Source organism: Equus asinus, chromosome 4, assembly GCF_041296235.1.
Source record: "Equus asinus isolate D_3611 breed Donkey chromosome 4, EquAss-T2T_v2, whole genome shotgun sequence".
NCBI lineage: Eukaryota > Metazoa > Chordata > Mammalia > Perissodactyla > Equidae > Equus > Equus asinus.
Window position 1 is genome coordinate 122,554,666 of NC_091793.1, and position 24,246 is coordinate 122,578,911.

Genomic DNA, 24,246 nt, shown 5'->3' on the forward strand with positions numbered 1-24,246 from the left:
TTGGTTCTCAAGAGGTACTGGAAATAATAAATATTTAAAATTGCTCTGAGTAATCAGAGTCATCCGATCGCTTTTTTTTTGGTTGTTCTTCTAGAATTGAAATTCAAATTCTACCAGGTAAATATTTACCCCTGAAGAAAATAAGTATGTATTCCTAAATCTAAACAGTTCTTTGAGGATATCATAAAATATCTTATTTGCAAAGTAAACTTTTGACTTAGGAGACATGTTTCAACTGGACATGACCATAGAGTAAAGGACCAGGCTTTGGACATTGCTTCCCAAAATTATACAAAGATTATAAAAAATTAGAATAATTTCCAAGATACTCAACTTTACATCTAAGATACTAAATGATATTATACTCTTTTGCCACTTGGATTTATCAAAATAATAGTTCTAATTTAACATTTTAGACTGTAAACACAGACTAATGCTGCTAAGTGTTTAAAGTTATACAGCAGGTACCGAAATCCATTGTCATCATTTGTTGTGAAAGGCAGAGTAATATTTTGGGGTCAAAGTAAAATATAGAGAAAATTGACACTTCATTTTATAGAAAAAAATTAATAAGATCAAAAAAGCTATACAAAATGGATCAGTGAATAAGTTTTTATTCAGCATTAATTTTGTGTCTCATTGTAAATTAAATTTTATGATTTTTAAAAAACAACAACACGTAGACTTTTAAAAAGATTTGTCTAGTATTGAGCCAAGTTTACCATTCTTAAAAGAATGAAGAACAAAGAACAGTGTTTAAGAGCTAAATGATTCTCTACAGACTAGTTTCAAAATAGATAGTTTTTGTTCTGTTTTTCCTTGCTTTATATACAGATTGAGAAATAAAAATCAAAGCACTTTTTCACTGTGCTATCTAGTCTTTTACATGATTTTAAAATTATACACATGATACCTGGTTATTTTAGGATATATTTGAGTTTCAAAATAGCAAAAAAACAAAAATTATATGCCATCTAATTCTATTTGCTACAGTGTTTTTATGAATTCTTGATATAAATCCTTCCTATTAAACAATTTTGAAATACTAAATACTTATCATCAAATATTCTTTTGTAAGTTTTTAAATGATTATTTCATTCTTTACTCTCTTAATGTAGCGTAATTTTATATCTTTTATATTTTGGACATACAGATGGACAAAACTATATTTTGATGAGCTAGAGGAAGAGCACGCCATCTTATCATCCAGGAGACATCATGTATTCTTTATTTAATTGTTTTCCCTAGATTGCACCTCCAAAATGTACTTTACCTAGTCTTCAAGTGACTCCCATTGACTCCATCAAAGGGCAATGTCAATTCTATACGTACAGTTTTGAAATGGTGAATATTGATGATCTTTATCAACAGGAGCAATACAAAAGGTTATATCTTAATAGCTACTAGACAGATAGAATAAGAAATTTAGGCTATCAGATAACAGCTTTCTATTATTTTGAGAGTTATAAGAAACAAGAGTCATAAGTTTATGTAAAGTTTAAGATTATATACAGATCTGAGATAAGGAAAACATATGAAAAATATTTGGAAAGGAGCATAGAAGAAGATTGGCTCATTTTTTTTAATATTGATCTTGAGAAATCTTTGGAACTCTATAAATGTGGAGATCAAGTACTAAGACATCGGATTTATAAGTCTGGTGATAGCAGTTTGAGGGTGAGAAGTTCATAGGTGGCTCTCCAAACAAGGGCTTGGATTAAGTTAAATAAAATATCTATTTAGAACGAAAACAGCATGAGGCCAAGGGAATGGGGTGAAAACCAACATATTTGTATGTTTGGAAGAAGATAATTATGAGAAGTGAAAAGCAATGAAAGAGAAAGTAGAAGACAGAGAAGAAAGTTCAAGAAAGGAATGACACAATAATAAATACTAAAAAGTGGTAATGTGAGAAGCAAAATGAAAATTTACATTCAATTTATTCTTTTGTCATGACTGACTCTTGTGAGTAGTTTTGGTGAATCTGTGGGAGTAGAAACAACGGCAGTGAGATAAGGGAAAAGTGGGAGAGAGATGACTAAGTGGATTGGTGAGCACAGACCTTCCTCACTTTCAAAGAGCTCAACTGTTAAGAATGGCAGAGATAGGGCTGGCCTCCTGGCTGAGTGGTTAAGTTTGAGAGGTCCACTCTGGCTGCCCAGGGTTTTGCTGATTCGGATCCTGGGCGCGGACATGGCACCACTCATCAGGCCATGCTGAAGGCAGCGTCCCACATGCCACAACTGGAAGGACCCACAACTAAAATGTACAACCCTGTACTGGGGGGATTTGGGGAGAAAAAAGCAGAAAGAAGAAAAAAAAAAAAAGAAGATTGTCAACAGTTGTTAGCTGAGGTGCCAATCTTGAAAAAAAAGAAAGAATGGCAGAGATGAAAGGACAACGGCTAGTGAACAACTTGAGGTTAAGAACTTAAAAATAATAACTGAGAAAATATTAAAATGCATGAAATTTGTAGATAAGGAAAAGCACAGTTGAGTGATGGAATCAAGGTTACTGTGGAGATGGCTTTTAGAAAGAGTGGGGACAATTTATCACTGTACTAGGAAAAAATAAAAAATAAAAAGGATTTGGGAGTGGAGGATAGCATTAAGATATTTCTTCCTTTATATCTTCTACTTCTCAGTATCTCAGCATGTAACCTTATTTGGAGATAGTGTCTTTACAGAGGAAATCAAGTTAAACTGAAATCATCAGGGTGGTGCTTAATCCAATATGTCCTTTTAAAAAATGAAAACTGGACACAGAAACATACACATAGAGGGAAGATTATGTGAAGAGACGAAGGGATAAGACACTCATCTATAAGCCAAGGAGAGAGGCCTGAAACAGATCTTTGCCTCAGCCCTCAGAAGGAACCAGCCCTGCCAACTCCTTGATTTTAGGCTTCCAGCCTCCAGAACTGTGAGACGATAATTTTCTGCTTAAACCATCCAGTTTGTGGTACTTTGTTACAGCAGTCCTAATAAACTAATACAGAGGGTTAATAATTCAAAGATAAAGAACAATAAATTAAAAGATTCTGTTTAAATGATTTATGAAGATGTCCAATGCTTTTTCTCCTTTCCCACTCAAAAAAAAAAAAAAGGCTAAAATTTGTTCCTAGGTAAGTGGACAATTGCTCCAAATTTTTCATTTTATTTATTTTATGAATATATAGCATAATGAATGTTTTCACTAGAATTTATATAATGGCAGCAGAGTGTAATACAATGTACTCTGAGCTAGATGAAAAAGATTCCAGGTAATAGGCCTGGCTCTACCAATCAAAGTCTGAACAATAATAATGAACTAAAAATAAATAAACATTATTTTTTTCATGAATTAATGGGATATAATTATACCTGCCTATCCACTTCATCTGATCGTCATATCAATAATGCAAAAGTAATATATTTGTCAAAATTGTGTAAAATATGAAGTTTTGATAAATGTTAACAGCTAACATCTTTTAAAAGTATTTTGTAAATATAAAACTGAGAAAAATATAACTTGGCATATTAACAAAGACATAGACTACTAGTGATGTCTGCGATCATTTAGAGTACTATCTCAAAAGGGACAAGTTTTAAATGGCAAAGTTTTAGTTTTATTTTCATATTAATTCAATTTAGATACCTATAAACAGAAAAGAAAAAAGTCATTTAAATTCTGTAGCCTCCTGAAGCAGGGAGCATCTGTCAGCATAATAGACCCGTTAGCCTCCTGCTGGGCAAACCCAGCTAGTAGACATTTTAAAATTGACTGAGTTTGAGAGGCAGCAATTTTTCATCCAAAAGCTGGCAGTTAAGGAGGAAAATGTTTTTATCCTAATTGGATTGGATTTGGCCACTGGGATCTTTTCTATTCACCACAGTAAATTTAGAAACCTTTCGTAAATTTATACCACTCAGGATTTTCCTAGTTACCCGATAAGTTGGCGAACTCAGCTGTTGCTGCTGAGTCTGCTCTTTGCTTCCATAATAGTTTCCAGCACTCTTTCCCTTGTGCGTTCCTGAAGGATATAAGGAGGGAACCGGTTTTATTTAGTAGCTTGTTGTCTCCTGCTAATGGCTGATGAATGGGCACCCTTTGAAGATGCTATTTGCTTTGCTTCTCTCTTAACTCATCCTGCTTATTTGAGGCTGTGTTTTGTTGCTTGAAACTGTCAAGAAAATAACTCATACCTCATGAGTTACAATTAGCATCCGTTATAACATGATGCCACTTGCTTATTCTTGGTTTGCATTTTTTAAAGCAACTAGAATAATGTGTTGCAAACATTGATTGTGTTTTAATAATCAAACATTGTAGTGTGATTAAATTAGTATGAGTACCTAAACTGGGGTTCATTTTTAAGCCTGCAATGAAAATGAAGATACTTGGAAATACACTTGGTTTAATAGTTATTATTAATTGATTTTCCCTTAAAGTTCAAAAACTCGCACGCACACACACACACAATCACATACACAAATACATGATTATTTTCATTGATTTAATTTTCTAATTTAAATAGTGTAGAACCTAGTTGAATACATTTAATACTGATTTTTCATTTGTTGCCGATTATGTTAAATTCTCAATCTTTACATGTACTCAAAAATAATGCTAAAATAAGTTATTTGAAAAATCCATACTCTAATAACTAGTATATTTCCATATGATTTTGAAAGGTATTTTTCTATTAACTTGGGTTGCAAACCAGCATCAGAATCAGGGTCAAAAAAACACTATGTATACAAAAAAAAAAAAAGAATTTAAAAGTTGGAAGCCCCTCTTGAATGGGGCTAAGTAAAAAGCAGTTAGATCTGTTATCCAGAAATTTAATCCCCATCTCCACAAAGCCCCCTGAAGCTGTGTATGCAGAATTCTAGAGAAGGAAGGAGAGGAGAATTTTTAGAATTCTCCAAAGACTAGGGTGCCAAAAAAAAACTAAAACAAAGCAAAACAACAGAGACAAAAATGACAAAAAATTACTCATAAAAGTTAGAGACATTGACGCAAAGGAAATAGCAGTATGTCATTCTTGAGTTAGACATCTGCCTACTTAGAAGCAAAATTACTGACCAGCCATGCGGTTATTTGATCCAGGAAGCAGAGATCTAGGGAGAGAAGGCAGCATGACAGAACCTCGGTAGATCTGGGTCCCTTCCCAGCATCTGCTTTGGGAAGACTGTGTTTCCTGTGAATCAAATAGGCAGAGTGACTGGTACCAAGACACCAGCAACATTGCCATTATCTTGGATGACCATATAATTTATTGTCCTACATGGGGCAGTTTTAGGAGCAAAATATGTCATTATTACTCAGACAAAAGACAGAACTGTGAGAGAAATAAGCAAAGTACTATGTATGGTTTCCTGACTGCAATTCCACATGACCAAGTGTTCATAACTGCTCATTCTGTACCTTCTGCTCTTTCTTTTTTTTGGTAATGAAGGTTGGCCTGAGCTACCATCTATGCCAATCTTCCTCTAGTTTGTATGTGGGACACCTCCACAGCATGGCTGATGAGTGGTATGTAGGTCTGCACCTGGGATCCAAACTGGCAAACCCCAGGCCGCCAGGGCAGAGTGTGTGAACTTGACCACTAGCCCCCAAGGCCGACCCCTTTTGCTTTCTCTCGACCAAACTTTAATCAGGCTTCTCTCTGCCCTACAGCCCTCTGAACCCTGCTTACCCCAGAACCTGAGCAAGCACTAAAAACCTGAACATGCCACCTAGTTAGCTATCCCGAGAGCTGGCTGATAGAGTCAGACACTTTTCCTTCCAGCCACAGCCGGTCATTTCCCCTTGTTTGCCCAGATTCCTCTTACTTAGTATTTACCTTCCTATAAAAGAGAAGACTTTTTTCTGTTTGATTTTGAAATATTTAATGAATTAGGAGGGTTCTCCCTATTGTACTAGACTTTCCAATTAAACTCTCTTTATCTAAGTCCAGGTTTGTTTTTCTTTGACACACCCAACAACTGCTTCTGGAAAAGCTGCTTCCCCTTGCAATTGAGAGAAGCCCCTTAGGGCACTCTGGAGAGCATGCTTTCTTGCTCTCCTAGAGGACATAAACAGAGAGATGGTAGCATGACCAGATGGGGGAATCACAGTTATAAACCCAGCTAAGGGAAGAACACCCTTGCCCCTTTAACCAAGTTAGTTGTCCAGGCCTCACCTCCAGACTTGTTGGAAAGAGAGGAAGAGGAATAAAAGACAAGGGTAGAACAGGGGAAAATTAGGGCTAGAACAAATAAGAAATTGAAGTTTTAAATTGAACTAAATTGAACTGGATTTTATGAATACTCTAAGTGACAATAAACCTATGGGTCTGCCAAAGATATTCCCGAGGGATATGAAATGGAGAGTCAACACAGTATGGTTGAATGCAGTATTAAGAAATTGTTAAAATTATTTTCTGTTTATATCGCACTGAGTTAAGACTGTTTGGTAGTTATATGTACTTACTATGTTAACTTGAGTGCTTTCAGCAAAAAATGGAATAATGCCACACATACAGTGGCTTAAACAAGAATGACATTTAGTTATCCTACGTAACAAGAAGTCTGCAGGAAGATAACTGCAAGGTTGGATCAGAGGCTCAATGTGATTATCAAGGACAGAGCTCTTTCCTTCTCTTTGCTTCGCCATCTACAGCACGGCATACTTATCTTCACTCATGGTGTGAATCCTGCTACAAAACCTACCAATAATGTCCTTATATAATAATGTACTAAGGAATGAAAGAGGAAGGACAGCCTAACTGGTGAGAGAGTGCATCTCAGGTATCCTTCTATTTTCATCTGGGAGGAAAACTTTTACCAGATGTCCCCCCACCTTGCTCAAAAAGATTTGCTCCTCCCTGCTCCAAATGTCATGACTAACTTAGAAGCAAGGGATGATTGGAGAGTGAAAATCTAGAATTTTTAGCTTCTATTTTGGAGGCAGTCTTTGCTAGGCTAGAAAAGGCAGGTAGGTAGTACTGTTAAGTAAAAAACAAGTGTCTGCTCTACAAGCCTTTCAATTAGGCCCTAATCAATCTAACTTATTCATGAATGAAGTGACACAAATAGTTGCATCAATTTTTAGTAGATTTCACATGAACCAAATTGTGCATAACTATATTTATTAATTTAAACAAAGAAATGATTTTACTGAATAAAGTATTTTTTTAACGATGATTCGTTATCCTTTCCCTCACAATCTTAGCATTATGCAGTAGATATTACTACTGCTCATCTATTTAAACATTTCCCCCATAGTAGTAATTACATCATTCAGTCACTCAAGCTAAAAATCATCACTGACTCATTGCCTTACAGGCAGTCAGATGTTATTGCAAAATTTATGTTCCAACTAATTCTCTATCTGTGCCTTGACCACATATCACTTATTGTTATCTTGATTGGGGACGTTTTGTTCTCTTACCAGTTTTATTGCAAATAGTGCTCACTACATGCTTCTGCCTTCTTTCAGACATCAGTTGACTGTCAGGTAAACCCTAAGATCCTTGCCATGATAGCCCCTGTATGCCAACATGAGCAATTTCAGTTTTTGACTCACTTCATAGTACATACTACCTTGCAAGAACAAACTGCTGTGGCTTTAACCATTTTTGCCTAATACTTTTTTCACTTGGAATGAATGCATTCCACTGTTCTCTTCACTCGTTCGATTTCTTCTAGAAGTTTCCCTAAACCTTAGATTGTATTAACTGTCTTTTACATATTTCTATCATTGCTTTTACTATATTTTATTGTAAATATGTGTTAATGAACTTTTACGTCCTTATATAGATGTAGGCTTATTAAAGTGAGTAGCTATATTGTCTGTCTTCAATAAAGAACCAATGCATGGTTTAATAAATACTGTCCCAATCAATGAATGAATGACCAAAATTCTGTAGAACTGCCTCTGCATTTGCAGCCAGTTGTGCTGTAGAGACAATTTATTGACTCAAAATGATCTACAGTCAGTAGCTACAAAATGGTTAAAAAAATTAATCGTGTATTTTCTTTTCCTTCCTTCTCTCCCTCTTTACTGACATAAGCTTCCATGGTATCACACTCTTATGATGTCTCTCTCTGCTTTTAAAAACTCACTTGTTTTGAATCAGCCTCCTCTACTCTGACCTCTAAATACTGGAACGCGCCAGGGCTTGCACTCCCTTGGACTTTCTTATCCTTCAAACACTCTCCCTAGGTAATCACAACCTGTCCAGTGTCATTATTCATATGACATGTGAATGTGTGTGTGTAATGGAGTCAGTAATATTTAAACCTTGTCCAGAACTCTATTTTGAGTTCCAAATTTCTACCTATCTGATATCTCCAGTTTCATTTCTAATAAGCATGAAACTTAACACAGGAGTAATTATATTGTTGGTCCTCTCGCTGAACTCAAAAATGTTCTTCACTCAGTTCACGCCATCGCAGTAAAAAAGCACCAACATCCATTGATTTGAATGAACTAAAAGTCTTGTTCTTTGCTTTTATTCCATTTTCCTCACAATCCACATTCAGTAAGTCACTGCATCTTGTCATTTCTACCTTCAAAGTCTATTTTAATCTGTCCACTTCAATTTGTGTTTATCTCAACTCTATCATCTAGCCTTGTTACCTTATCTCTATTCTGAACTAATAAAGTAGCTCATCTCCTCACTTCCAATTTTACCCCTACGGAAATTCATTCTACATACAATAGTAGAATAATTCTCTTTTATACCGTAAATCAAATCACATAATTTCCTCACCTAGAAACCTTTACTAGCTTCTCAAAGCACTTTGAATAAAATTGAATCTCCTTATCACAGCTTTTATGCCCTACATTATTGTTTCCACTGCCTACATATTTGACCTCATCTCCTGATGCCTTTGTTCTCACACACGAAGCATCTTAGCTTTCTTTGGGTTCCTCCAGCTAGCCAAGTCAGCTCTTTCCTCTGGACCTCTTTTCAGAATTCTCTGTACAGATAAAATAGCACCTCTTTAAATAGAGTTGCTCTTAATTACCATGATTTATCTCTCTCCAACCATTTTCACATTACAGATCTTTTGCCTTCCCCTCTCTTATCTGTCTGGAAATTTTTTTTAAATATTATTGCTTATTTCTGATCCTTCCTACCTGCATGTAAGTTCCTTGCCAATAAGAATGCCTGTCATATTCATCATTGAATGCCCAGTGTTTAGGAATGCCTTCTCCACATTAAAGAGGTAACATTTTATAGTAGAATAACCACTGAAAATGGAGTTAGATATGTAAATACCCTCAGTATATCTACCCTCTAATATTTAGCCTGTGAGTGATGTTAAAAACATACACTTATGGTTTCTCCAGATTAATTAACATATTTGTAAACTAGTAGTAAAATTCTTGATCACTTGAAATGATTGCTGTGAGAATCTAATAAAGTATGTATGAAAGAAAGTAATCTGCAAACTTTACTGTTCAAATGCAAGTTTTATCACACTTATTTTCTTCTTGCATATGTCTGTTGAAGCTACAACGCCAGAAGACACAGCTTCACAATTCACCTAAGAATTTGAACTTTTCTAAACAAACTGGACTCAGAAGCTTGGTCATCCAGAGTTTTCATGACAATTTTTCAGAAGTTGTAGAGTAGTAAATGATGTGTGCTCTATGTTTTAAGACTAATTGGTTTCTAATGATTCATTTTACAGTGAAGGAGACTATTATTATCTGACCAGGCAGATTATTTAAATGAATAAACTTTAAGAAGCATTGACTTCAAATGTTGGCAACCACGTACAGTAACATACAGGTAGGTGTTTATATGATTATTTTACGAGCTGAGTAAAAGTGGCAAGATATTAGCAATCAGTGACCATTGAAAATAACCGGAAAATGGAAAAAAGTGATTTTAAAATTAGAACATAAATCAATTTGAAAATATGAGTCAACTGACAGAAATTGAATTTTTAGAATGCATCTGCTCCAGAGAGAGTGTTGCAGCTGTGGATATTTGGCTAATGATCTAGAGAACTGAAAGAAATGTTGTAGCCAAATTCAGAGTAGAAAATTTTAGTTCTGCCCACAATACTTATGGGGTGTGTGTGTGTGTGTGTGTGTGTCTGTGTATGCATGTGCTTACTTAGTCAATCGCAAGCAAAGGGAATGATGATTTCATAAGTGGAGAAAGGGAAAGAGGGGGTATAGATATAACAGTTCTTTCATTGATCAAATAAAGGTTTACTTTTAAATCACATATTTTGTTTGGTATTCAGCCATTCAGAGAGTCAACCATTCAACAACTATTGACCAAGGACTTATGTGCTGGAGTTATAAGAGTGAACTGATAGAAGTGATCTCTGCCTCGACTTTAAAATCTGTTGGAAGACAGGGTGAGGATACAAAAACAAACAAGCAAAAAAATGAGACAAATCTAATAAATCGTGGCAGGTGCTGCGATAGGAAAGTTTAATGTGTCCAAGGATACTATAGGTGAAGCATTTAACTGGGACTCTATATGATGGGGCAAATGAGACTATGCTCTAATTACAGATAATCGCACCTGCAGAGTTCTTAGACTCTATTGGAAGGTTAGGAGGAAGTGAAACAAAGGTAGCAAAGGGTAGGTGGTGAGAGACCAGGCTGCGCAGCAGGCAGTGGCCAGAGCTGGGGGAACTCTGAGGGTCATCATTAGGGATCTTCATCTTAAGGCCATGGAAATCCTAGAAGATTTTTAAGCAGGAGAGTGTCATAAACTGGATTTTTGTTTTGGAAACAAAATGTTGATAATAAGGTATAGAATGATCTGAAAGGTGGAAACACTGAATTAGTTAATGTTTTTGTTGCTGTTAGTTTTTTGTGTGGGGAGGAGTTTGTTTGGGGGGCTTTTTTGCAGTAATCTAAGCAACGGATACTCACTGCTTGGGCTCGAGATAAGAAAATGTTGTTGGAGATAAGTGAGTGATTAAAAGGAGTTTATGAGGTAAATTTTGGAGAGTGGTTGGATATTAAGCGTATAGAAGATGTCAGAGGTAAACCCCAAGATCCTAACTTAGGTCACTGGAAATGCAAGAAAAAATTCAGATTTGGGGGAAAAGGGGATATATTCAGTTGCAACATCATTAATTTGAGGGGTGTGTGATATTCTGAAAGTGATTTCTATAGGAAGATATTTTTAAAGAATTTAAAACAATTTATACTTGGTGGGATACAATCAGATACTCTCAAAAGTTCACAGAATCTACAGGAGTGGGCTAGCCTCTGAACTCTACCTAATCGTCTAAAGTGATCAACAGCCTGTAGATGGTTTACTAGTAGAGAAAAGAAAAATTTAGAAATCCCTGTGGATAATCTGATCAGGGATAACTGAGTGTGCATTTGCTGAAATTATTCCAAGAAATGAAGTTGAACAAATATTTGCATAATACAGTCTGAAGAGGAAAAAGGGCAGTTTTTGAACCGTCTGTTGTTATGTTTTCAGAGTAGTTTAGTCAAATAGTTAGGAATCAAAACAAGGGGTTGGAAAGCTTCTGCTCTCACTCCAGCTCTATCCTTCGTCAGTGGAGCGATCTTGGACAAGTTTCTTATCCTCTCTGGATTTTATTTTCTTTATTCTTCTCATAATTTGCAGAAAAAATGGACAACGTGACTCCCAATTAAAAGGTAGATTCTAGACTGAGTCACTTTAGAAAAAATACGCCTTAGACATAGAAAAGAAAAATATACAACTATGGATATACATATTTAGAAAGCAATTTAAATACATATTTACCAGAGTCTGTAGAAGAAACCACAGGAAACAGGTGTAAGTTGATAGAAATCTTCTCTCTGACCCTGGTCACCTCAATATCATTTACAAGTCTGCCACCTGCTTCTCAAACCCCTTTCCCTTTTTTATAAACTGCCTCTCAATTCTACAAAGTCTACAGTTTTAGACAATTCAATCTCTAAGCACCTAACCCTCTCTTCTGTGAAATCTATTTCTCTTCTTACAATCACTTGTCATTATAATGTAAATCCTTCCAGCTTATTTAATTATTTTATTTATTCTTTTTGATTTCCCCAATCTATATAGAAAGCCCATAAAGGCTGAGGCAAAAACAAAAACAAAAAGCTCCTGAATTTTCAGGTAGTATATAATCCACATCTGTGCTGGAGGAGAGGGGTCCTTGGGAGTGAAGAGGTTAGGGAGGACACAGAGACTGATGCTCATGATTGGGTGGGGATGGACGGAAGTCCCAAATGTGAATTTCTACAGTAGTAAAAATGAACTTTAAAGATACCTACAAGTCTTCTATTTTAAACAAAATTTCCTGCTACTATGCTAAAGAATATGTATTTACAGAGAGCATTAATTGAATTCCATATTCAGTACCAGCACAGATAATTTATTTTACACAGCGACATTTTCTTTATCTCAATTGTAGGTTTATTGGCTTCACTGTGACAGATTTCTTTAAAGAATGTCGGATTTATTTAACGACTGTCTTGATTTCTTCCAATTACCAAGATATTCAACGGATACTTTGTGCTGCTCAAGATATTGAATCTAACAGATTTTTTTAATCTGGCAATAGGAAAATAGAGATATGCACACATGCTGATGTTTGAAATATTAAAAATCTAGTGTAAGTAAAATGAAGTTGAACCCCTATGACTTTTTTTGTGAAAGGTTGGTATATGAACCATTGTTTATTGTTTCTTTCGAGCACACTGCCATATCAAAAGCTAAAAATACCCTGGAGTCCCCCACAAAATAGAGATGTATCTAAGTTGAAAACAGTAGGCTGTAATATTCAAGCCATGGTTGACAATGAATAATTAAAAATTAAATATGGTTGAATATAATATTAGAATATTCTTTTGTGACCATATCTTAACATAAACTATTTATATGTTAAGACCAAATTCCAACTGGTGGAAAAAAATGCATAAAATGAAACCTTTGTAAAGGATTCTAAATCCAAAGGAAATTGAAATCAAAAGGCAAATCTTGAGAAGATGAGTTAAGGACACATGCGTACACCCTCGCATGCAAGTATACTAAATCACGTGATTTCTCCACTGTACCGTTCATATGATCAATTGCTATGATTGATTTTTAAACGGTAAACCAAAACTGCATCCTGAGGGAACTCAGCTTTCGTCGTGTACTATCCTATTTGTACATGTCAGATTCTGCTTAGTAATATTTTCGGGACGTTTACATATATTTTATGAATGATATGGGTCTCTGGTGTACTTTTTTCTTATATCTTTGTCTATTTTTGGTATCAAGTTAATACTGAGCTCATAAAATGAGTTGAGAAGAGTTCCAGATTTAGGTTTTCTGTTTCATTTTGTTTTAACTTGGTAAAATATGTCTTTCCAGAAATGCTCTTCTTTCATCAAAGCTTTCATATTCATTGCTATAAGCTTGTTCATAGTATGCTCCTGATTACATTTTAATGTCTGGAGCATCTGCAGTGAGTTCCTGCCTATTATTCCTGAGAATGGTGATTTTTAGTTTTTTCTCTGTGTTTCTTGATCAGTCTGTTTAGAAATTTTTATAATTCTTTGAACATTTCAAAGATCCAGCTTTTCATTTCATTGATTTTATTTCTTTCTTTGTTTTCCATTTCGATGGTTTCTGTTCTTACTCTTATTATTTATGTTTTTCTTCTTAATTTGAGAGTAACTTGTTCTTTTTTATTAAATTCCATCCCTATGCTACTGCTTTTATACCTTAATTATCTCCTAATATAAATATTTAAACCATGAAATCTCACATGTGTTGATACGCTGTATTTCAACATAACTCATTTCAAAGTGTTCTTAATATTCTCTGTTTACTTTCTTTTTGATGCATGCCTTACTTGGAAGTGTAGTGTCTAATTTAAAAATATTTGTGAATTAAAAAAAATATTCCTGTCATTGTTTTCTAATTTAAATACATAATGGTCAGAGAACATATTCTGTATGCTTTCAATTCATCTACATTTTTTGATGTTTGTTTTATGGCCCAGTGTTTGTTCTTCCCATGTGTACTCTGCTTTTGGTGAAAAGAATGCATATTCTATTGTTATTGGTTAATATAGATGATATAAATAATTATATTCTATAATAGCAATAAGTTCACGATAATTGCCAGAGACATTTATATGTTTTACGCATTTATTGACTTTCTGGCCTTTCAATAACTCAGAATGGAGTAATCAACTCGCTAACTCGCACTGTGCAACTGTGCATTTATTCTTTTAGTTCTGTCAAGTGTTCATGTGATTTTAAGCTCTGATACTATGCGAAGCACATTTGTGATTGTTATGTCTCTTTGAATATTTGACTTATTAATCATTAGAAAATGTTTCTTCATGTATTTGAATATTTTCAATCCTGAAGTCTATTTTATCTGATAATTTAGTTACTCCAGCTTTCTTATGATGAAGATTAGCAAGGTATTAGTTTTGTATCATATTGAATATAGGACAATATATACTTGTCTAACTTTTTTACCCAGTTCAACAATCTGCACTGAAGTATTTAGAATTTTTTTTTTTTAAAGATTTTATTTTTTCCTTTTTCTCCCCAAAGCCCCCCGGTACAGAGTTGTATATTCTTCGTTGTGGGTCCTTCTAGTTGTGGCATGTGGGACGCTGCCCCAGCGTGGTCTGACGAGCAGTGCCATGTCCGCGCCCAGGATTCGAACTAACGAAACACTGGGCCGCCTGCAGCGAAGCGCGCAAACTTAACCACTCGGCCACGGGGCCAGCCCCTATTTAGAATATTTTTAATGAAACTTTTGATATGACTGGTTTAATTTTACCACTATTTATTTTCTACTTTTCCCAAGTGTTTTTCTTCCTATTTTATCTTTCTTGACTTCTCTTAGGTAAAGTAAAACATGCAAACAATATTTCATATTATTTATAAATATGTAGAAGCAAAATTATATAATATGTGTGTGCTATATGCATCTATATGTATATATAAGAGTTAATAAAGATGGGTTATAAGCCCAAGGGATCTTCATTATATTGTATCCTATGTTTTTTCAATATAGTAAACATTTTTGTTATATTTTTCCAGCTTTATTGAGGTACAGTTGACCAATATAAATTGTATATATTTAAGGTGTAAAACATGACAATTTGATATATACATATATACATAGTGAATCAACCTAATTAACACATCCATTACCTCACATAGTTACCATTCTTTTTCCTGTGGTTAAGAATCCACTTTAATACAAACATCATTTTTAACACAGAACCTAAATTTTTTAAATGTTAGTGTATGTCTCCTAATTAATTGTCATTCTAAAATGTAATTAAATTAATAGATTTTTTTTTTTTTTTTTTAGGAAGATTGGCCCTGAGCTAACGTCCATGCCCATCCTCCTCTATTTTATATGTGGGATGCCACCACAGCGTGGCTTGATAAGCATTGTGTAGGTCTGCGCCTGGCATTGGAACCAGCAAACTCCTGGCCCACTGAAGCAGCAACCACTATGCCCCCGGGCCCAGGTTAATAGATTTAATTAATAGATTTTTTACTAAGATTTCTATTACTCAAATACAGTTCAATTGATTTATTTCGCAACTATCATTTCATTCATGTTATTCTTGCTACAGAGAAACTAAAAAATAGTAAATTATAATTCTTATTGCATAAAATCACAAAATCAGCTTGTAGAAGATCTATAAGAAAAATGCTCTTAAATTATGGAAAACAATTTCACTATGCATCTTAGGGATGCTTTCTCTAAACAATTAACTCCTTAATAAACCCTTTTCATGTAGAGGAATGTGGAGTATATGGCCATTCTATTAGTAAGTTCTCTTTTAAACTATCCATTACCTAACTACTTGCCTAAAATGTTCAATTATTTAGATATTTAGTTTTAAGCATAAAGTGATTTCATTTTATTGGCAAGATAAAACAAAACATTACAAATCGATATAATAAACTTTTGCTATGGTTTCCTTAAATTATTAGAAGCTTATTAGTGTTATAAATACAATGCCCTCAAATTTGAAAGCAAGCATCACACATATTCATATTTAACTGTTCATTTTCTGTGCTACTTACTAATTCCATATATGCCTTGTGGTGAAAACAAATGAAGAAACTGAAAGCGCCCTCCTTATAATGTAGTTTTGTTACTCTGGAACTTGGTGTTCAATTCTACTGAAACTTTGGTATTATCAGAGAGAGAAAAAACAATGCAAACTGCATAAAAAGAGATGCATAAAGTAAGATTTTATGTAAATTTTTTATCATTAAAACTTACAAATTCTATTCTGGGGAATCTTCCAGCACAAATGACCTAAAGGACAGATAAACTGACTAGTCAAAGTCACTCTGTGTAAATACTTATCAATTATAGTCTTTTCTCTCAAATTCCTCTGAGGCTTATTGTCTTTACAGTCAGTGAAAATTCTGCCTGCTCATCTGTTTCGTTTGCCTGCAGTACTAACCTCATGCCCAAACTGTTATTACTGCATAGATTAATAAGGGCAAGTCATTGTACAAAGTTCTCAAAACTCTATAATTGCATTCACTGGAGAAAATTATCACAAAATATGTTTTAGATTGGTTACTTTTCAAACACAACCTGAATATTGTTGAATATATTTCTGAAAATAGCTAGATCTGATATTAAGCTTTATTTGTTCTGTTGCTCTTTGTTTTACTATTAAAAGAAAATAGCTATGTCTCAGTAACATTAGAGGTATTATGAATCAACTCTTGGTATATCTGTGTTATAGATACATAGATTAGTAGATAAAATGTCATATTTTAGCCTCTGCTTTTAACAATATGTGAAAAGAAAGAAAACACATATAATGTACATTATCATAGTATATATTAACATATGAGATAAATTTCATCTAACTCTTATTTCTAAAGCCCAGCAAGATACTATCAGGATACAAATAGAGATTAATCTTAAAAATTGCAAAATGATGATAATCTCATTAGTATGAACATGTCCTCAAAAGAAATCAAGAGCTAACCATAGCTTCAGAACCCACTGGCTTCTTTTTTTTTAGCTTTATTGAGATATAATTGATACATAACATTGTGCAAATTTAAAGTATACAGTGTGTTCATTTGATAAATTTATAAATTACAAAATGATTTCAACATTTAAGATCTAATTTCTTAGCAACATTCAAGTATATAATATAAGTGATATCATACAGTATTTGTCCTTCTCTCTCTATTTCATCTACCATAATGCCCTCAAGTGGGTCAGAACCTATGACTTTCATTCCATTAACTTCGCTATTCAAGACCATACAATAACTCTTCACTCAGCTCAAGTTAAAAGTGTTTTAGCCCTCTCATTTACCATGTCAAAGAAATTTATTCCTCAAAAAGAAAACAATGACCTGTTATCTCTTTCTCTTCCTTGGCCAGCCAAAAGATTCTTAAGTTTAACATTGGACAATTACAATTATTTTACACGTAGATTTTGAGTATAAATTGCTATCACCTTCAGTGCTGCCAACTCATGACAATTCAGTGAGTATTGTCTTGTCTCTTTCTCCTTCTCCCTTCTCTTTCTGGAATTTTGATTAATTAGGAGGTAGAACTTTTTACTCTGTTTGGTGTCTCTTTACATTTTCCTATATTCTATCACTTTATCTCTTTGTGCTGCATTCTATTGAGTTTCTTAACATCTACTCTCAGTTCACAAGTTTTCCATTGAGTGCGATATTAAATCTAGAATTTTTAATATCTATTGTTTTTTTTTACTTTGAAGACTCTAGTTAGCTATCAGACAGATGCATATTATATATGTTTTATATATTATATAGAGAGATTATATTTAAATAGGTTATGTAGTTATATATCACCATTTCAGGATTCCTGACTAATTTATTCTATCCTTTTGATTCTTAACTAGAAAAATCATTTCTTTCATGTTTATTCTCTATTTTAAAAAATATTGAATGCACTGTTACTTTCTGTATCTGGAAATTCTGGCATATAAAACATTTATAGAGCTATAGTTAGGAATTTTCTGACGTTTCTTGTTCATATGCCTTATTTTCTCATATTACCCTTAATTTTGCTCTCTGTTCATTTTCCTTGGAAAATTATTTGAAGAAATTCTTTTAAGTCTATCATGATGCTCATCATAATGTTCCTCTAGAACACATTCGGTTTACTTCTTTCACCAGACTTGTGGAGTCTCCCAGGAATCTACCATCCCTGTCAACTGTAAACAAAATTCACAGTTTGAGACTTTTTGGGAGAGGTGGGGTCACACAGGAGTCTTGAACTTGGGCTGCAACTCTGTGTTAAGGCTGGCTGCTGATTAAAAATCTCGGGGATGAGTTAATTTCCCCTTCCTCTACTCAGTGATGAAGTAACTTTTGCTGCCTTCTTTTAGGTGGAAAAAGGGCTATTTCTGTTTTACCTTTTCCCCAAAGGTGCTGTTCATTGTGTTCTCAGCTTTATGAATTGTGGGCTTCTATATTCCCTTTCCAAGTTGGCCTTAGGCTTGCTTGCAGTTTTCTTCTTTCTCCTTTATGAGAGTCCGCTAAATGAAAGATCACCAGCAAGATAGTAAACAAATACCCTTAGGGCAAAATCAATTTGTATCCTCAGTTTATTTCTAGTCACTTTCTCTTTGTTCCTGTTTTCATGTAGATTTTGGCTTGGTAATTCTCCAAAATCTTGTCCTGTCTTTGATGCTTTTTTAAAGAGTTTCCAACAGTGCACAAGGGAACCCTTGTTTGTGGGATGTAAATTGGTGCAGCCACTATGGAAAGGGAGAAAGTATGGAAGTTCCTCAAAAAGTTAAAAACAGAACTACCATATGATCCAGCAATTCCAGTTCTGAGTATTTATCCAAAGAAAACAAAAACACTAACTCAAAAAGATATATGCACCCTCATGTTCATTGCAGCATTATTTACCATAGCCAAGATATGGAAACAACCTATGTGCCCATCAATGGATGAATGGATAAACAAATTGTGATATATATATATATATATATATATATATATATATATATACCCACACAATGAAATATTACTCAGCCATAAAATAAAAAAAGAAGTCCTGCCACTTGCAACAACATGGATAGACCTCAAGAACATTAGGCTAAGTGAAATAAGTCACATAGAGAAATACACATATTGCATGATGTCTCTTATATGTGAAATCTAAAGAAAAATTAAAAAGAACCTAAGCGCAGAGATACAGAGAAGAGATTGGTGGTTGCAGAGGCAGGGGGTGAGCGATGGGAGAAATGTTCAGGATGTTTTGTTTTGCTTTTGTTTTCAGTTTAAATAAATTGAATAAAAAACAAAAGTAATACAAAAATTTTCATTATAAAAATTTTAAAAAGGAAAATAAAATGTCCTTGGCCTTAGAAGATACTCACAGTGATATTTAGGTTAAAGAGGCATCATGTCTGCTACTTACTCTCAAAAGATTCAGGCAAAAAATCTAGACAGATAAGACAAATAGAATTATAATGCAAATGTGGGAAAATGGTAACAACTGACAAGTCTGGACAAAAGATCTATGAGTTTATTGTGTTATTCTTGTAACTTTTCTGGTAGATTAAAATTAAAAATTAAAAAAATTAGTGCAGGGAAAGAATGCTATGAGTAATCATCTAGATTTGTCCAATATGGTAGCCAGTAGCTAAATGTGTTAAAAAATTAAATAAATACATAAATAAATAAGATAGTTTTTCTCCCTTATACTCAAAGTTTAATTAATCAATCAGTTAATTTGAAAGAGACTGTCAAAGTATGTGGCCTGTTTTGTAAGCAATAATGGAGGTCCACAGAATTTATTTTTCAAAAGAAAAAAATCTTGAGTAATTCTATGTAAAGGAAGAGGTAAGAATTATACTTTTGGGTCATAGAACCCCAAATTATCCCCATCAGCAATGCATGGTGCAGAGAGTGAGACAAGAATGCCTTCATAATATGTGTGTTTTTAGTACTTTTTCTTTTTTTTTTTTTTGAGGACGATTAGCCCTGAGCTAACTGCTGCTAATCCTCCTCTCTTAGCTGAGGAAGACTGGCCCTGAGCCAAGATCCATGCCCATCTTCCTCTACTTTATATGTGGGACGCCAGCCACATCATGGCTTGCCAAGCGGTGCCATGTCCACACCTGGGATCTGAACCCACAAACCCCGGGCTGTTGAAATGGAACATGTGCACTTAACTGCTGTGCCACCAGGCCAGCCCCAGTATTTTTCTTGAAAATACAAACATACGGAATTTTTAGTTGTGTGCTTTAAAATATCAAAATGCTTCATTTTGGACATATTAATAAATGTAATTTGGTATTTATTTTGTTGTAATATCTAAAGACAGCAAATCCCATTCTATTTTGTTCTCATCACTCATAACTTTTAATTATTTTCTTGATATATCAGATAAGGGAATAGGGAAGTCATATAAGCAGCATTTTGTACCTTTCCTTTTATTAGGCAAAGTAGTGTTATGTATTAAGAAGTATATATTCCTTTACTTCTTCAGGGTTCCAAGATTACTTTATTCTTTAGTAGTTCCCTTTTATAAAATTTTGAAACGGGGGGCTGGCCTGGTGTGCAGCATTAAGTGCACACTTCCACTTCTTGGCGGCCCAGGGGTTCACCGGTTTGGATCCCGGGTGTGGACATGGCACCACTTGGCACGCCATGCTGTAGTAGGCGTCCCACATATAAAGTAGAGGAAGATAGGCATGGATGTTAGCTTGGGGCCAGGCTTCCTCAGCAAAAAAAGAGGAGGACTGGCAGTAGTTAGCTCAGGGCTAATCTTCCTCAAAAAAAAAAAAAAAGAATATAAAGTAAAGGATCGTAAACTGAATAATGTTGGAGGTGGTTGAAAGGAATGTTTTCTTTAATCACTAGTGGAGAATTGTGAGTGGTAAAGATGCCACTGCTTAACCTCTTGAAGTTGATTACTCACTTCATTGGTGTCGGTGTCATCTGAAATTGACCCGGGGTGCTCCTTCTGGGTTGCATGGACAATAAGCTAACTGGTACAAGAGACTTCTGTCTTCTCTTTGTAAAGGAATTTCATTTGAACTCAGCTTTTCACCTACATCAAATCCACCAGGTGCTGGGTACCTGACGTTTTTTGAACAACTACCATAAACAGTTGGCAACTAAACCCATATTGCCTCGTGTCCAAGTAGACCGCTTCTCTCTCCACTGGTGATATTCTTCTCATGAATGCCCTGTAGGAGGGAGAGGAGAGCACACAATCGGCCACCAGAACACATATCCTCTCCCTGCATGTCCCCAGCACAATGCTCTATGGGATTCGGGGAGGATTGAGATTGAGGGACCTCTGCCTTTGCACAGGTATCGATGCTCGGGCCACTGTATCAGATTTGTGACCGATATTTACCTATTATGTGTATCCATCATTTCTGTGCCACGTTTTAAGCAACTGCTCTGACAATGTTATACCATAATTGATTAAAATAGTAAAAGTGAAGACAGATGAATTAAAGCACTATTAAATGTTTATATCAAAGAGGGGCTAATTTTTTCTCCCTCAACTTTGTCTCTCACATCTTAGGTAATGTCTACACAACGGTAGGCAATCATTTTGTAAAAAGATAAATCCTATCTAGGCACCACTTATTTTGTCTAAAATGCCAAAAATTCTATTTTGTTTTATTTTGATTTTCCTTTTTCTGTTGATTGGCAAATTACTTTGACATTGTATAGATATAATTTCAATTATCACAAATATGTCAGGTACTAAGTCTGCGTTGTAGAAAGTAAACATGATTGAAAATAAGAAAAGAGGTTTAAATTGCTCCAAAACACAAAACAATTCTCTATATTCTAACTCTCTTTTTTCCCAGAAATATACAGATACAATTACTCCTGTTTCTCCAACTGTTAAATATAAGCTACAGTTTCATTCTGGCACTGCAACAGCAACACACACATCCCACGGTTTTCAAGAACTATTATTTGTCAAGAATGGAATCACTACAGATAAAAATAGAAAGCCAGAGAGAGGAAGTCTACTTAAAGGTGTAATATGTGTAAAAGCTATAGAAAAAAATTTTTCATGTGGCATTCTGCTGTAGTCTATCCAACTCTTTTTTGGTCGTTGACATCGCTTTCAGGTGAATTGCTAGTGGTTAAGGATCTGAGAGTACATATTAATTAGTTGGGCTCATACTATTTATAGCTATTTGAGGTGTGCATTATGTCTCTACCTCTACAGGAAACATTATTGCTTTAAGGGCTGGAGCCTACACAAGGCAGCCAAGAGTGTGACAGAGACAGCAGGGGCCCACTCCGAAGCTGCTGAGTCCATCTGTCATAGCAAGGATTTTAGCATTTACTTTAAAATCAAATTTCCATTCCAAAATGTAATTTCTCCAACCGCTAACTCTTGCAACATTACATATTTTTACTCTGTTGCTATTTCTGGAGCAACTAGTCATGACTAGCTCTGCATTAAAATTTGACTGAAAATGTGTGTATGTATTAAATCTGTGGGTACATTAAATTTTATGTTATTTAGGAAGATTGAGGAATATGATGTTTTAGGGATTTAAGTAAATATATAATTGTCATCCACATTCCAAATAATATGAATAATATATTTATCCCAAGAAATTTATACATTTATACAGGTAATTTTCAGTGTTCTGAGAGAATATCAGTTTTGGATTTTACAATGCTTAAAATCATCCTTAGTAACAATAACACTGTTTTATATTTAAATGACAGTTAATAGCAATTTTCAATTGATCAGAAAATAAAATCTACCTAATACTGTTTCTGAACATGTGTGAGTGCGTGTGTATAATGGCATGTGTAGACAGTGTATGCTTGACTATATACACACATTAATATGCACTGTATATATATACACACACACATAGGTATGTTGTGTGCATTAAATGTGTGTGTGTACACAGTCCACAAAAGTGTACTACAGATGTGGACTATATCTGTATCTGTACGTACTTGCATGTCCCTATATACATATGCATTCATATATGCATAAATTCATATATGCATGCATATTTTTGTGATATCATATTACAAAATCTGTAGAGTTTACTATGTGTCAGTCACTTTGCTCCTAGCTATGCAAATAATTTCAACTGATGATTTTTCCTCTCTCATATATTCACTATCTTTTAATTCATTCCAAAAATGGAATAGGGGATAAAGAACTTAAAGTGCTTATTTGAATGCAATTGTAGTTGATTTATGATTGAGGGGATCCAGCAGATAATGGAGTTATATATTCAATCAATTCCTCTTAGTTGAAGATAGTTGTTTTTTAAAATTTTCTCCCACCTTATCACTCAACAATATACTATTTCTACTAAGAATGAAATGAAAAGTGATGCAATCATTTGATGGAATGTTTGTTCACTCTGACAGGTAAATAGTCTATGAAGAGAAAATTAATGTTGATTTCATCAAAGAAAAACAGTTTGTTGAAAATCAATCAGCTCTCATACACAGGAAAATAGTCACTGCTTTTCAAGTCATCAAATGCTTTCAGGAAATGTCTAAAAGTACAAGATAATTAAAATGTCAACTAGAACCTTTATTAAGCATTTTTGTGGATTTAAAAAGAGAAATGAGCCAGAGCATATTTTCCCTTCTAGATTTATGTACTTGCGTTCAAAACCAAGAGCGAGCAAGCCCTGCAGAGCTGCATCTCTAAGGCCATGTGGCCCCACATTGCTATCTGAGAGCTGACTCAGACACTCTCTACCCAACTCCCCGAGGAGAAGTGCTCAATATTAACAAGTGGCTTTTTTGAACCAGCAACAAGTTGGCCAGAATCAGAATTTGCTATATTTTATTAAAGCATAGGCAAAATTACAACTCCCAAACTACAAGAGACCTGATTCCAAACTGATTCCAGAGTTGTAATTCATATTCTTTACAATTATTTTGTCTAATAGCATCAATTCATGCAACATGCATTTTTTTTGTAACTCCTACTATGTGCCAGACAAACATGAAAAAAACAAAGCTGAATGAAAATTAGAGATCTTCTTGAGGATTTAAGTAAAGATGGCAGATAAAGTCACATTTACAACTGTCTATTTTATTTGCTATGGAAACACTTAGACAGAGGACCTGAGGCATGATGGCTTACCAGAGAAGCTGATGTTTCCATTCATTCTTGAAGTGTTGATCAGAGTTTTGCTGGATGAATTTTCTTGAAAGTCCCATGATTTCACAGGCTTCTATTATTCGCATGCATTTACCCCCCTTGATTTGTTCATGTGATTTGGTATTAATTTGGATATTCTATATGCAATAT